General features: G+C 42.5%; 1 protein-coding gene across 1 annotated transcript in view; it reads left to right on the top strand.

Annotated features, from left to right (window-relative positions):
* The first annotated feature begins 1,286 nt into the window (after positions 1-1,286).
* prickle1b (prickle homolog 1b) overlaps positions 1,287-13,826 on the top strand; it is a 147,926-nt gene continuing 135,386 nt past the window's right edge. Inside the window, exon 1 of the mRNA XM_043709076.1 lies at positions 1,287-1,590. The gene's annotated coding sequence lies outside the window, so the exon portion shown is untranslated. The remainder of the gene's footprint in view (positions 1,591-13,826) is intronic.

The raw sequence follows: 13,826 nt of genomic DNA, 5'->3' as shown, positions 1-13,826 counted from the left end.
TGAAAACAGGAGTGATGGGTGGGCAGGACTTGAAATGGTTAGGCTAGATGCAGCCGAATTTTGGATGAGTTTATTGATGATGGAAGATGGTAGGCAGGGGGAGCATTGGAATAATGGAGTTTTCTTTTGTGAGAGCAAAGCCACAAAGGTCTCTGTAGTAGATGGAGTGTTTCCTGATGAAGGGTTTTTGCCCAAAACGTCAATTTTCCTGCTCCTCGGATGCTGACTGACTGGCTGTGCTTTTCCAGCACCACACTCTTGGCTCTAATCTCCAGCATCTGCAGGCCTCACTTTTGCTCAGTAGTAGACGGGGCTGAATTGGAGATGGGAATGGGGGCATTAAGGACGTGTATGGTGGCAGCCTTTGTGATGGACGTGGTATAAAGATGAAAGGGTCAAAAGTAGTGCCAAGATTGCAAACAGTCTGGTTCCATCAAGGGTGACCTAGTGGATTGGTAACAAGGGAACAGACCGTGACCTTGGAGAATGTCTGAATGGTGCTTGTCAGAATTAAAATATACCCATTGATTATGTAGCAAAAACTTGAACACGACTGAAATTTGATAGCTGTCACCTGAATGTCAGGATGAGATCAATGCTCAGAGATGTGTCTTGCCTTCAACTTTTGCCATTTCAGTTTAGCATCATTGATTTAGGGAGCGAAAAAAAAGCGAATCAGTCAGGGCTTTTGTTCCCTAGTATTATCCATCAATCCAAGTGAGGGTGCATTGCTGTACATGCACTGCAATATTCTCCATGATCAGACAACGTTAGCCTTGAACATGGTAGGTCTATACCGTTCAGCAGGTTAACCCTGCAGCAAGGACTTAAATGCATTCAGAAAGTGGGAGCAATAGTAAAGAAAATAATTCTCCTGTCAAAAGTGTGGCTGATGCTCATGTTAGCGATTACATGTGGGTGAGAAACTTCTCAGATTTGGCAAAAATAACAACCTGAAGCCTGCCCTATCATCACTTATTAAAGAATTTTGCAGGGAAGATCTTTCACGCATCGCTGAGACATAAAGCACAGATTTTGTTTTTAAATCCTGCTGCATAATTTATCATTAACTAATTCCAGTGACAGGGGAAAGTTATCTTTCCACAGATGCATAGCCATATGATGCCTATCATTTGAAATTAAAATCTGAACAAGAGGCCTACCATTCCGCGTGATGGGATCCTGCTCCAGGTTTTCATCCTAACTGTGGTATGTCAGGTTCCTTGGATTGGATGGGATTTGGTGCTTCAGCCAATAGGCTGGCAGTGATGTTAATGTAATTTCAGTCTTCAGGAAAGCTTGAGATCATTACAGGGGAAGGATTCAGAACGACCGTCTGATTATCCCTGAAGCAAACTCCGCTTGCTGAACGCTCAACCCAGCACTTTCTCACTCCTTCACCAGAGTCAACCTGAAACGGCGAAATAAAAATGTCTCAAGTCATTTTGTGCTAAACCTGTGCCCACCTATCTTGCGAAAGGAGGAACCCAACTGCGAGTCGAAATCTGCACGGCCAGTGCGATCGCGATCGATTTTAAAAGGAATATTTTAACTGATCTCTCTGCCTCTGCTTATGTCAACTTGACTGGGGTAAGTCTGAGATTTTCTTCTGCCCTTTTTTTTTGTTGTTTTGTTGCGTATCATCTTGATGTCTCTCTGATAGCTGAAATTTTTTTATCTGTGCTGGCAGAGAAAAAAAGTTATATCAGTTTTCATTGGTGTGGTATTTGCAGTTCTGCAAGGCAGATGGTGAGAATGCAGTCACGGTATGACCGCCTCCTGTGTGTTTAATGTCACCTTCTCTTTCACAGACATAGAGATCTAACCGTGTCAGAAGGGCAAATGTAACAGGAAAGTCCCCATTGACTACTTGTTGCTCTGAAAGCTACACGTTTAATATTAAAAGTTTCAAAGGCACTTTTGTTGCGGAGATATTCCGAACGTTTTTTCCCCATTATTGAACTTCATTCTTAGGATATCAGCCCTTTAAGAAGACATCGAGCTACCACGGTCAAGGTAAAGGACTTGCAGGAAAATTGCCTACGCCGAGCACTGCTAACATTACATTTAAGACTGAACTTGTGAAGACAATTTGGATGTTTTGTTGTTGTTTTTCAATTAAGGAGCTTTGCACCCAGAATGTTGAGGTCTGTAGACTAAGAGGTTGTTTGCATTTTCCTAGGAGCTGGGGCTGTTTCCTAGAACCAGACTCCAGATGTGCAAGCAGCTGCTGTCTGTCACTTGGGTGACAAGTGGTCATTTTCTGCTGAGTCCAGGCAATTTCCATTATCCTCAGCCAGTACATGTCAAGGCTTCTTTCCCCATCACCAGTGCAATTCTTTCTTCATCCCCATGCAGGGAGAAGGGGAATTTCCTTGCTTACCATCGGTCTGAATTTAATGCTCTCTTTTCTATTTATCTGACAGTTAGTGGGATCTATTTGGAATTAAGCAGTGAGCTTCAATAAAAGGGCAGGCTTGTGCTCCCTGAATTAACATGGCTCTGAAAAGGGTGATGCAATGTTTGTCAAGCCCTTTCTCTCAGACAATATTTACTCCCACCGGGGGATTGTAAACTTACACTAACCATTTACCAAACTGTCTGCCTGAGGTTCAATGCAGCGTGTTTTCAAATTTACCATCAGCTCAAATTGACAAAGCCTCTGCTTTCAAGACAGACATCTCTCTTGAATTGATGGTAGAGTTCGGAGAGAATCAAAATACCTTGCACTATTAGCATAGAAAACTTTTTTTTTAAATGTCCCAGGCTTGGTACAATGCAGAATCACTCAAAAAAAGAGAGTGCAATGTTTATGCAGATGATTTTAAGGTTGGTGTCAAATCCCATTTGTATTTAAAGAATGTGTATGTTTCCTAAAAGAATATATCAACTTTATTGCTTGCCAGTCCAGATGTGATTCCCTGTGTTTGAAGTAATGCAACAATTAGTTTCTTTGATGCAAAAATGAATCCAATTTTTCTTCAGCAGTACTTAATTGACTGGCAGGAATCACTGGGACTCCTATTGGAAACGGTCTTGTCAGAAAAACCTAAAAGGATTAGTAATCCAATTAGTTTCATATTCTGACATCGCGTTAATCCTTGCAACAAGTAGTACTTCTAGTTTGGGGCTTCTGATTTCTAATAAGTACAAAAAGGAGATGAGGGGGAAAGGAATGAAAGACAAGGTTTGGGTAACAATGCCACAGAATGCAAGCAAGGTCCTCTACTGGAAAGCCAATGTATTAAAATATCCTTTCAAATGAGTGAGAGAAATGCACTCTGTCGGATCCAGCAGTTTCAGTTAAAAGAGCCTTGTGTATTTGAAATAGAACCATTCCAGCTTTTGAGGAAAAAAAAGCGAATGTTTGCTTAAAATGCTGAAAGGTTTTGTGTTTGACGGAAGAGTCTGAACTTGAACAGAGCTTTAACACATCATGGAAACAACTCAAAAGTACTATAAATACAATTAATTAGATACATTTCAAACAGTGACTTGTCACGTGGGAAATGTATAGGATATTAGCTATAGTTCAGGGGCGGGAGTGGCAGAGGCCAAAAGGTCTGAATTTCTTTGTGAGAAGGAATCGTTTTTTTTGTAGTTTTTGATTTCTAGTGGAATGCAAGTGCTTCAACGCCACTTAAAACACAATGAATTAGTAGACCTCCAGTGGGTAGAAACATTAATTTTCAGTTTGTTTACCTCTATTACCATCGAGACTAGTGATCTAATGCACTGGCACATAAATTGATCTCAATGTTCCTAGGGTTGGAGGCTCAGTAGTTTTATTTTTGGAATGGGGATTTTTTTTTTTCTGAGCAGTTCCACAAATACCATTGCGCAGAACCATAGTACATAGTATCATATTAGGTATGGAAGCCATACGTTGGCATTGTTAAGGAACAGGGAGTATGATGTTGCATGAAGGTAGCATGACATGTGTAGCACAGGAATGAGGGCTGAAGGGCCTTTTGTGTCACAATAAAATAAGGGGCAAGTTCCAAAACAACCAACATGGCATTTAACCAGCATATATTAACCTGGCCCCACACTTAGGTCCCTCACTCTGTTTCTGGAGGTACCAGGCTCACTCTGTCCTGCACCCCACACCCTAGAGCAGATCGTGCCATTCGCTGTTCAAATGATCTGGAAAATTCCTAACTCTCTTTGCAACCCACCTCTCTTTGCAAAAATATGGGGTTCAGGCTGTTGCCTCTCCTCCTGCCTTGCCAAATCCAGCAAAGGATTGGGCTCTGCCATGCCTTCCCAAAGGCTGCTGAACCCTTGGTTTCTGATTTCCTCCACACTACCTGACCTGCCAAGCCTGGCAGAGAACCCAAAACTTTCCCACACTGTTTCTACAACAACCCCCTCCCCCTCCCCCCCCACCCCAGCCTTTGAATGCTACACCCTCCACCTCTCAGCCCCTACCACACTCTCTCCACACTTCCTCGTCCCCTCCTCTGCCAAGACCTATCATATCCTGTTGTTCAACCAATTGGCTAGCAGGTTAGCTTACTCCCTTGCTGGGATGAATGATGGCAGCTTGTTCTAGGCAAAGGTGATTGGACACTCTCTCCTGAAATTACATCTTGCCCACCATCAAAGCAGTTAAGTGAATGTTACTGGCTATTCAGCATTTTATTTATTCTTGCATGGGATATGGGCATTGCCAGTAAGGCCAGCATTTGTTCTGGAACTGTGTGGTTTATTTCAGACCATTTCAGAGGGGAATGAAGAGCTAATCACTTTGCTGTAACTCTGGACTGAGCCAGACCAGGTAAGGGCAGGAGACTGATTTCATCACTAAAGGACACCAGGGAACCAGATGGGCTTTTAATAACAATCAATATTAGTTTCATGGCCACTGTTACTGAGACAAGCTTTCAATTCCAGAATTGTTCATTGGGTGAAACTCGCACCAGTTGCCTGAATCTCTGGATTATTAGTCCAGTGAGATCACCATTGTGTCACCATCTCACATTATCTCCATTGCTATTGTACGCATATGTACACACAGCGCATGCACATTGTCATACACTTAGTTCAATTGTAGTCACTCTGCAGTCAGGAATGAGAACTTCACCATACTGCCTCTCCTTTACTTAATACCACTAAGACCATTAAAAGCAACCTTGGCACTGAGACCCATGAGGTCAAGATCCACTTAAATAAAATTGAACATGGATTCTTCCTGATCAGTGCCTTCAATGACTAAGTAATCATAGTCACAGGATCTCCTGCAAACATAGCATGCCTCTCTCCTTCCCAGTACCCACACCAACTTCAAATTAGTGGGAGGCGAGAACCTCCCCCAAGAGATTGGGAATCCATAAATTAAATAATTCTAGGAAAGGATTTGGACACAAAGTCTAAGTTGGCACTCTAGTTTGTCACCATTGGAGTGCCACAAGTGCCTTCAGGTGAGATATTAAAGTAAAAGCCCAGTTTGTCCTCTTAGCCAAACATAAAATATTTACTGGCAGTAGAGTCATAGAAATGTACAGCACAGAAACAGCCCCTTCGGTCCAACTCGTCGATCAGATACCCTAACCTAATCTAGTCTCATTTGCCAGCACTTGATCCATGTCCCTATAATTCCTTCCTATTCATATACCCATCCAGATACCTCTTAAATGCTGTAATCGTACCAGCCTCCACCACTTCTTCTGGCAGCTCATTCCATACACACACCACCCTCTGCGTGAAAAAGTTGCCCCTTAGGTCCCTTTTATATCTTTCCCCTCTCAGCCTAAACCTAAACCCTGTAGTTCTGGACTCCCCTGCCCCAGGGAAAAGACTTTGTCTATTTACCCTATCTATGCCCCTCATGATTTTATAAGCTTTTAAAAGGTCACCCCTCCTTATAGCTCAAATTAATTCAAAGGAGATTTTTCCTTGGTGTCTTGACCAATATTTATCCCTCAACCAACACCACTGAAATGATTGAGTCATTATCATATTGCTCGACTTCAGTTGTAAAGTGACTTGGGATAATCTGAAGTCAGAATCCATTTGAGAAATATAAGTCTTCCGTCCTTTCTCAGTTGACCACTCGATGCATGGAAAATCGGCTTACAACTTTCTCTCCTTCCTGAGCTTTGTTTACAAACCAGCCTAACTTCAATTTTAATCCTGACTGTGAACTAGATGCATAAACCCAAATCAATTAGCAACTTGGCAATGAAGATGAGGGCACCACATGTTTTGTAACATAAGCGTCACACGTTGCAAAGCAAGCTGTAACACAGACACGTTATTGAATGTTCAGCCAGTGAATTGGACTTGGCCTGATTAACCCTGAGAGTTCACAGATACGTGAAAACAAAACATAACTTTAGCTGAATGAGGGAAGGCATGACTACTATTGTCTATGCTCAGGGTTAATTCTATAATTAAGTTTACAGGCAGCTGATTCCACTTTCAAAAGAAACACAAAGAAATGTGGCAGGATAGCGTTGTCTTTTAGCGTGAAAAGATAAATTGCACTCTTCTGTCACATCTCTGCAGTAACCAGCTCTGGTCATATCACAAGGAAGTCTGAGAATAAACCCTTTTATAATCATGGTCTGCACAGAAAATGACTATTCATTTTCATAATGGACAGTGCTGTCACAAGTTGACTTGGGTAACAATGTCAGCTGTAGGGGACAGCAACGAGACAGGGTTATTCTCTGGCAAGTTGGTTGTGACAACAGCAGTAAGGCTAATGTAGAAAGGGCTGTTCAGAGGAACAAGCAGAAATTATTGAAAGTGAGAATTCTCCGATCCTAAGGGATTATAATTTTGGCCCTCACCCACCAAGTAAGCATGTGTTTAATTGAATCTGTGCCAGAACATCAAAACTTTGCCATCTTTGACAATAATGATTTGAAAGAACCTATCTCCTGAGTTACAAGTGACAAAACTATTGCCATAATATTCGGTGTGCCAGAGGACATAGACTGTAATTTGTGGTTGTAAGCCATTTTCATAACCTAGTAAAGTATTTCTTTCAGAAGATGGTGTGGATTGATCATCGTGAGTAGGAACCTTGCTGGATGACATTGTCCAGTCTTCCATCAAACAGAGATATGGCACAATGTTTAAGTAAGGAATCAAACTTTGAAACTGATATCAAGCCATGTAATGGAACACCAGCTGGAGATCAACCAAGAGGAAAGGAGTGGTGGTCACCTGCAAGCAGCGTAAGCAATATGCATGTCCTAACATTGATCACAAGCGAGTCCAGACTTTCTCATGCCTCCTCCATCGACTAGCATTGTGAAACCCCAGAGGAAAAGGATTCCACGCTGCTTCTGGCTGACAACCATGAGGTGACAGCACTTTGAGGTCTCCCCATCCATTCTCAGCATCAATTCGGGCAGTTTGATCTTCCACTCCCTCCCCGACGATTTCCACATTTACTGCCAGCAGTCTTGGTAATAGCTGGGTTATGCACCAAATGTGGGCACAAAGGTGAATCAAAGTTCATAGGATGTCAAAAAGAACCTGAAGGCTTCTGGGTGGTAATGGGCTAGAAGGAGCACAGATCCTCTGAAGCCATCTTCTTGAACTACCACAGTTTTCAGCATCTTTGCAGAGTGCAGTTAAGAGTCAACCATATTGGGTCTGGAGTTCCACACAGGTTAGATCAGATAAAGACAGCGGTTTCCTCCCCTGAAGGTCTTTATAATAGACCAACTGCTTCAGGGTGACTTGCATTCAATTCAAATTCTTACTGAGATTTTAACTTGCATTTTGCAGATTTATAATCCATTAACAATACCACTACATTATCAAACTTTGGCTCAAATGTGTACAGAACACTATGCAATCTGTCCAGGTCTCACATTTGTCCTCCTGGAAAGACTGGGTGTGTTTCAGTGCCCATGAGATAAATGCTTCTTTTAACTTAACACTAATCATTCTGTGGGGGCGTGTAACCCAACGTCAGGGTTTAAAATATATTGCAAAGGGAATAATTTACCAAGTGGCTGGTTAACATTCTTTGCTATGTGAAATGGCAGAAAACGGATAAAAAGAGCCTTTGCCCAGGGCTGAGTAAATGCACGTGTAGGGAGAATTCTGTATGTTACAATCCGGGCACAGCTTCATAAACACATTCAGAGGCTTTCCCGAGAAAACAAAGTGCATTAACTTATTTTCTATGACTGCTTTTTGTGTGAGAGAAATGTTCTTTATACCTCAGCTTCCCTTGCCAGCAGTCACTTAATCATGTTTTTAAATTATGAGATGAGATGCAAAGCAAAGTAGGGCCTTTGTGCGTTTAATATTTCTTTTTACAAAAGTAGACTATCACTCACAAGGGTAAATTCAAATGGAAAACAGCTTGAACATGGAAACTAATTAGAGAGGAAGTTGCTGTGGCATTTAACATAGGGTTGGAAACACGCACTTTTGATTATTGATAGTTTCCAACAAAGCAGCAACAGAAACAACATTTTCCTCACAGACAACAGAATTTGGAGTTGGCGTATGCATTCAAAGTTAGGACAAAATGCTTCACCCAACAGCTGCTCCCTCTACCATTTTAACACCCTTTGAACATTCCACAAGTTAACAAAGCCTGAGGTTATGCAAAGATAAATCAGTTCTGAAAAGCTTGGGAGAAACTACAGTGTTGTTGGTATCTTCTCTTAACTTGGGGCCTCAGGATCCAAGGGAATTTAGGCCTGGTCACTTATTTGAGGGGTGAACAAAAGAACTTTTCAAGATCACTTTGTCTCCACCAAGGTTTGTTGGGTGATATTGCAGATGTGCTCACTTCTCGCTGTGGATTATCGGTGTGTGAGTTAGTGTTGTACAGAAACTGGGGTTCTGTTGTTACAGTTGCTCTAACGTTTATGTACTGGAGTCTAGCCTCGCAAATCACATCTGATTTTCTGATTTACAGCACCCAGAGGATTAGTTGCGCCCGCGATGGTCCACTTCCTGACAGCCAGGTTTTCTTGGCTCAGATGCTCTTCGGCTATTTGAGATCTGCAAGCTTTCTGTATACAGAGCAGATTTATCCAGTGCCACGTTACATTATCTGAGGTTATCCACATCCCTTCTTTTGCATTAATGCCCTTTTTCAGTCTGGCTAGCATTCGCTCAAAATGTTTCCAATTAAATAAATTATTGGCATCGCCTGGCTGAGCATATGCCAAAGAACATTTCCGAATGCATTTCAGGAATAAGACTTAATGTAAATGAGGCTATTTAGTTGCATGTGATTCTATAATCCGCACTCTTTACAGATTTTGGCCCCCTCTTTCAAATGGCTGCAATTAGCTTGGATTTAAAAGGTAAAAATTCCACTTAGTTCCATAAAAGTAGCTTTTGGACTTGAGTTGATCCAGCGAGGGAGTTATTTTCCGACCATGAGGTTTCTGCACTTGAGTCAGTTGAATGTAAGCTTTTAAAATACAGCGACGCAGCCCTAATGAGTGAAAATCGTTTTCAGAAAAAGTGTATTGCTCCCAGCCTGTGCTTTTCTGCTTTTCTCACTCTTGTTTTTTTTCATCTCCTGAAGATCCAGACTGGCTCGTGCTGGGGTGTGCTTCCAGGGGAAGCAGCTGCAAGCCAGTTACCAGTTAGTCTGCATCAACACATAAGTGAATCCAGAGGTAATCTCCTAAACAGAATTAACAACTCACTTCATAAATAATTATCAAGGTGCTGGAGTGTATTTCCATGGTCGCTAGCTGCTGGGATATGGTTACGAGAATGTTAGCTGCTGTGGTTTGGATCCATTGTCACAAGCTGCTGGAGTATGGTTTCTTGGGCCGAGCCAAGTTGTCCAGGCAGCTATTCTTCATGTGCAAGGTCCAGAACATGAGTACTGGCAAGTAACTTGACCACCTCTCAGAGAGGTGGGCCCCACAGCATGACCCCACTTTACCGTTAGGTCTTATTAGACGTCAATCAGGAACAATGCCAGATTCATTTCTTGCTTAGCAGTTACAGAGACTACAGCAACATATCATTTTCCATCCCCTGCCATTCTGGCTCAGGTTTGTTTTTATTAATTCACACAATGAGGAAATCACTGGCTAGGCCAGCATTTATTGCCCATCCCTAATTATCCAGATGGCAGTTAAGAGTCAACCACATCACTGTGGGTCTGGAATCACATGTAGGCCTGATCAGGTAAATGGCAGTTTCTGTCCGCAAAGGGCATTAGTAACCCAGATTGTTTTTCCCAACAATTGGCAATGGATTCATTGTCATCAGAAGACTCTTAATTCCAGATTTTTATTGAATTAAAATGCTACCATCAGCTGTGACAGGATTTGAACCCAGGTCCACACCTAAGTCTTTGGCTTAACAATCCAGCAATAATACCACTAGGCCATTGCCTCCCCCTAGGTTAGCTAACAATTACCCACTGGTAAAGCTCACTAAACAATCCTGGGGATGTCTAGAAATATATTTTAATACTTTTAGTCTTCTTAAATGAACATGAGACATATTAGCTATATAACAAACTAAAGTGTGTCTGTCTGCCTCTGTGTGTGTGTGTGTGTGTGTGTGTCTGTCTGTCTGTATGTGTGTGTGTGTGTGTGTGTGGTGCTCCTATCCCAAAGAGGTCAGTATCTGCAACTTTACTCTGTACTTACCTCTGTCTTTCCAAATAGCACAAGGTGTATGAGGTTCATGATGGAATTGTAAATGGATTTTTTGGGGGGCCCATAAGAAAGAGGAACAGCTGAGGTGAAATGTTTATGGGATCAGATGGGAAAGTGGATTTGAGGTTACAGTCAGATCCGCCATGATCTTATGAAGTGGTAGTGCAGGTTCAAAGGGTCTGCCTTATTCTGATCCAAAGCTATGGTTTAAATGGTTCTGAATGCAGCTGCACCTTTCTCATTCATAGCCATGAAGAGTGCACCAATCAAGAGGGGAGAGTGGCTGTGTTCGCTTTGAAGCCATGATCCACAGCATGATCATTCACATAAACATTCAAAGAAAATGCAACACATCTTTCAGCAATAATGTCTGTGTCCCCATTTCCTCTCTAGCCAACACGCAGTGGGAAACGTGAAGCATGTGCCATGACTGTTGCATCCGATATTATAACAGGCCCCAAGAGTTCTCAATAATTATAAATAATTACAGGAAACAATTTGATATTTTGTTTTAATTCAGAACAAATTGGAAGTATCATCCAAATCAACTTTGTGTTCATAATTTTATCAATCTTTGTTTTCTTCCACAATATCAAAGTGTACACCCCCGCCAGCCCACATTAACAGCTTATGACAGGGGAGTTCCTGCTCAGTGTAATACCATATTACCTTGGTTAACTGTGGTGATGTCTTCTGAAGGTATGGGGCCTTGGAGCTCCAGCCTACTAGAGATCCCCTGCACTGGTGCAAATGTCTCCTCATCGCTCTCATCTGCTGGTGACATTGATGAAGGGAATGAAGACATGCTGCCAACTCTAGGTTTGGCTTGAGATAAGGGCCCAAAGGCAGCTAGCATGTATTTCTCCCCATCTTGATCCATGATGGCACTTCCCTGTCTCCATGAGGGGAAGGGGGCTCCTGGAGGGAGTTCACAAAGACTCACGTGCCCCTCACACCTTGCTGCTGTTGTATTAGCCCTTGGTACAGCAATGGAATGCAGGTCAGTGTTCATATGAATCAAATTATCAATCCATGGCAACTATTGTCCTCTCAACGTTTGAGGCCATCTACTCAAATACCTGGAATTTGGCAGAACTCGTGCTAGCACGAATTATTCTATACCCAGCACAAAGCTACTCAGAATTTCTGGTATCTCCACCATATTTTTCCATTCCTTTGCCTTTATGCCTACCAGGCTTCTTTTGACCACAACCAGCAGACCATTATTAGCACGGGGCACAACAATAGTTTGGTCTCTAGTGTCCTCTAGTCTTCTAAGGACCTGCTTGTCATTTCCTCCCACATTTGCTGGCACCTTTCTATGGCAGGATTACCAGCTTTCGCTCCTGAATCTACATGCACCACTTTGGTGGATGTGGGTAGGTGCTGGCAGATGGGATCGATGAAGCAGAGGATGGTATGTCCTCTTAAGCACTGCTGGTGTGATGCCATCTCCAAAAGAGAGTATCTCCTGCCTTTCCCCGATGGCCTGGAAGATAGGAACGTACAAGGGAGGCTGCGACACTCCGACATATCTGCAGAAGTCAACCAGTAATTGGAGTGTCTGGGCAGGGATTCTGTTTGTACTGGAGGTGTTCACTGTCAGGGGACAGTGAAAAGTTTACCAGTGAAAAGTTATCCTATTGGTAAGTCACATTTATTTTGCAGGCTGAAGGGTGAACTTATGAGGTTTACAAAATTATGAGGGGCATGGATAGGATAAATAGACTTTTCCCTGGGGTCGGGGAGTCCAGAACTAGAGGGCATAGGTTTAGAGTGAGAGGGGAAAGATATAAAAGAGACCTAAGGGGCAACTTTTTCACGCAGAGGGTGGTATCTGTATGGAATGAGCTGCCAGAGGATGTGGTGGAGGCTGGTACAATTACAACAGTTAAGAGGCATTTGGATGGGTATATGAATAGGAAGGGTTTGGAGAGATATGGGCCGGGTGCTGGCAGGTGGAGACTAGATTGGGTTGGGATATCTGGTCAGCGTGGACAGGTTGGACTGAAGGGTCTGTTTCCGTGCTGTACATCTCTATGACTTTATGACTCTAAACACAACACTGGCGCTTTGAATTTTAATTATAATCACAACCTGGGAAAAGCTGGAAGAAAGTAAGTAGGAGCAGTACTTAGTTCTGGAATGTCACACCATTGACTAAAGTACCAGTCCCATTGTGTCATGTAAACTCTTTTCTATAGGTTTGTAGTAGGATCTGTCCTATAAGGAAATTACACAGTTGGCTCTTTATAGACTGAGGGTGGTCAGCCGAATTAATTTAAACTCCAGCTGACTGATCCATTTCCTTTTCATTTTTTTTTCAGTAAAGAGGACTGAAAACTTTTTTTTTACTGCAACTTAAGTACTTGCAAGTGAACTCCAGGAGGGAGGCTTTCCAGTCTGTTTGCCAGACTTGTACTGAAGTAACTGCTTGTGTTGTCCAATTAATACGTTGCACTGTGAGTACTTTTCATACAGGTTATGCAGTAATTGCAAAGTCAATTACAGCAAGCTGTAGCCAAGGTTGGAAATCTCACTACAGTTTAAGAAGGCCCTGAAAAGGAAAAGAAAGGGAGAAGAGCAGAGAGAGAGAGGGAAAAAGAGAGGGAGGTCTGCTCTTTCATTTTGCTGAACTGTATTGTAATTCAGCAAATGTAATTCCTCTCTTCAAGAAAGGAAATAGGGAAATCCTCAGCAATTACAGACCAGTAAGTCTCACGTCTGTCGTCTGCAAGGTATTAGAAAGGATTCTGAGGGATAGGATTTATGACCATCTGGAAGAGCATGGCTTGATTAAATGCAGTCAACACGGCTTTGTGAGGGGCAGGTCATGCCTCACAAACCTTATCGATGTGATTAGAAAAGTTGATGAGGGTCGAGCTGTGGATATGGTGTATATGGATTTTAGCAAGGCATTTGTTAAGGTTCCCCATGGTAGGCTCATTCAGAAGGTCAGGAGGAATGGGATACAGGGGAACTTAGCTGTCTGGATACAGAATTGGCTGGCCAACAGAAGACAACGAGTGGTAGTAGGAATATTCTGCCTGGAAGTCTGTGGTGAGTAGTGTTCCACAAGGCTCTGTCCTTTGGCCTCTACTGTTTGTAATTTTTATTAATGACTTGGAGGAGGGGATTGGAGGATGGGTCAGCAAGTTTGCAGATGACACAAAGGTTGGAGGCCTCTTTGACAGTATAGAGGGCTGTTGTAGG

The sequence above is a fragment of the Chiloscyllium plagiosum genome, chromosome 19, assembly GCF_004010195.1.
Source record: "Chiloscyllium plagiosum isolate BGI_BamShark_2017 chromosome 19, ASM401019v2, whole genome shotgun sequence".
NCBI classification, from domain to species: Eukaryota; Metazoa; Chordata; class Chondrichthyes; order Orectolobiformes; family Hemiscylliidae; genus Chiloscyllium; species Chiloscyllium plagiosum.
Note: the sequence above shows the minus strand (reverse complement) of the source record. Positions and strands in the feature narration are given on the sequence as shown.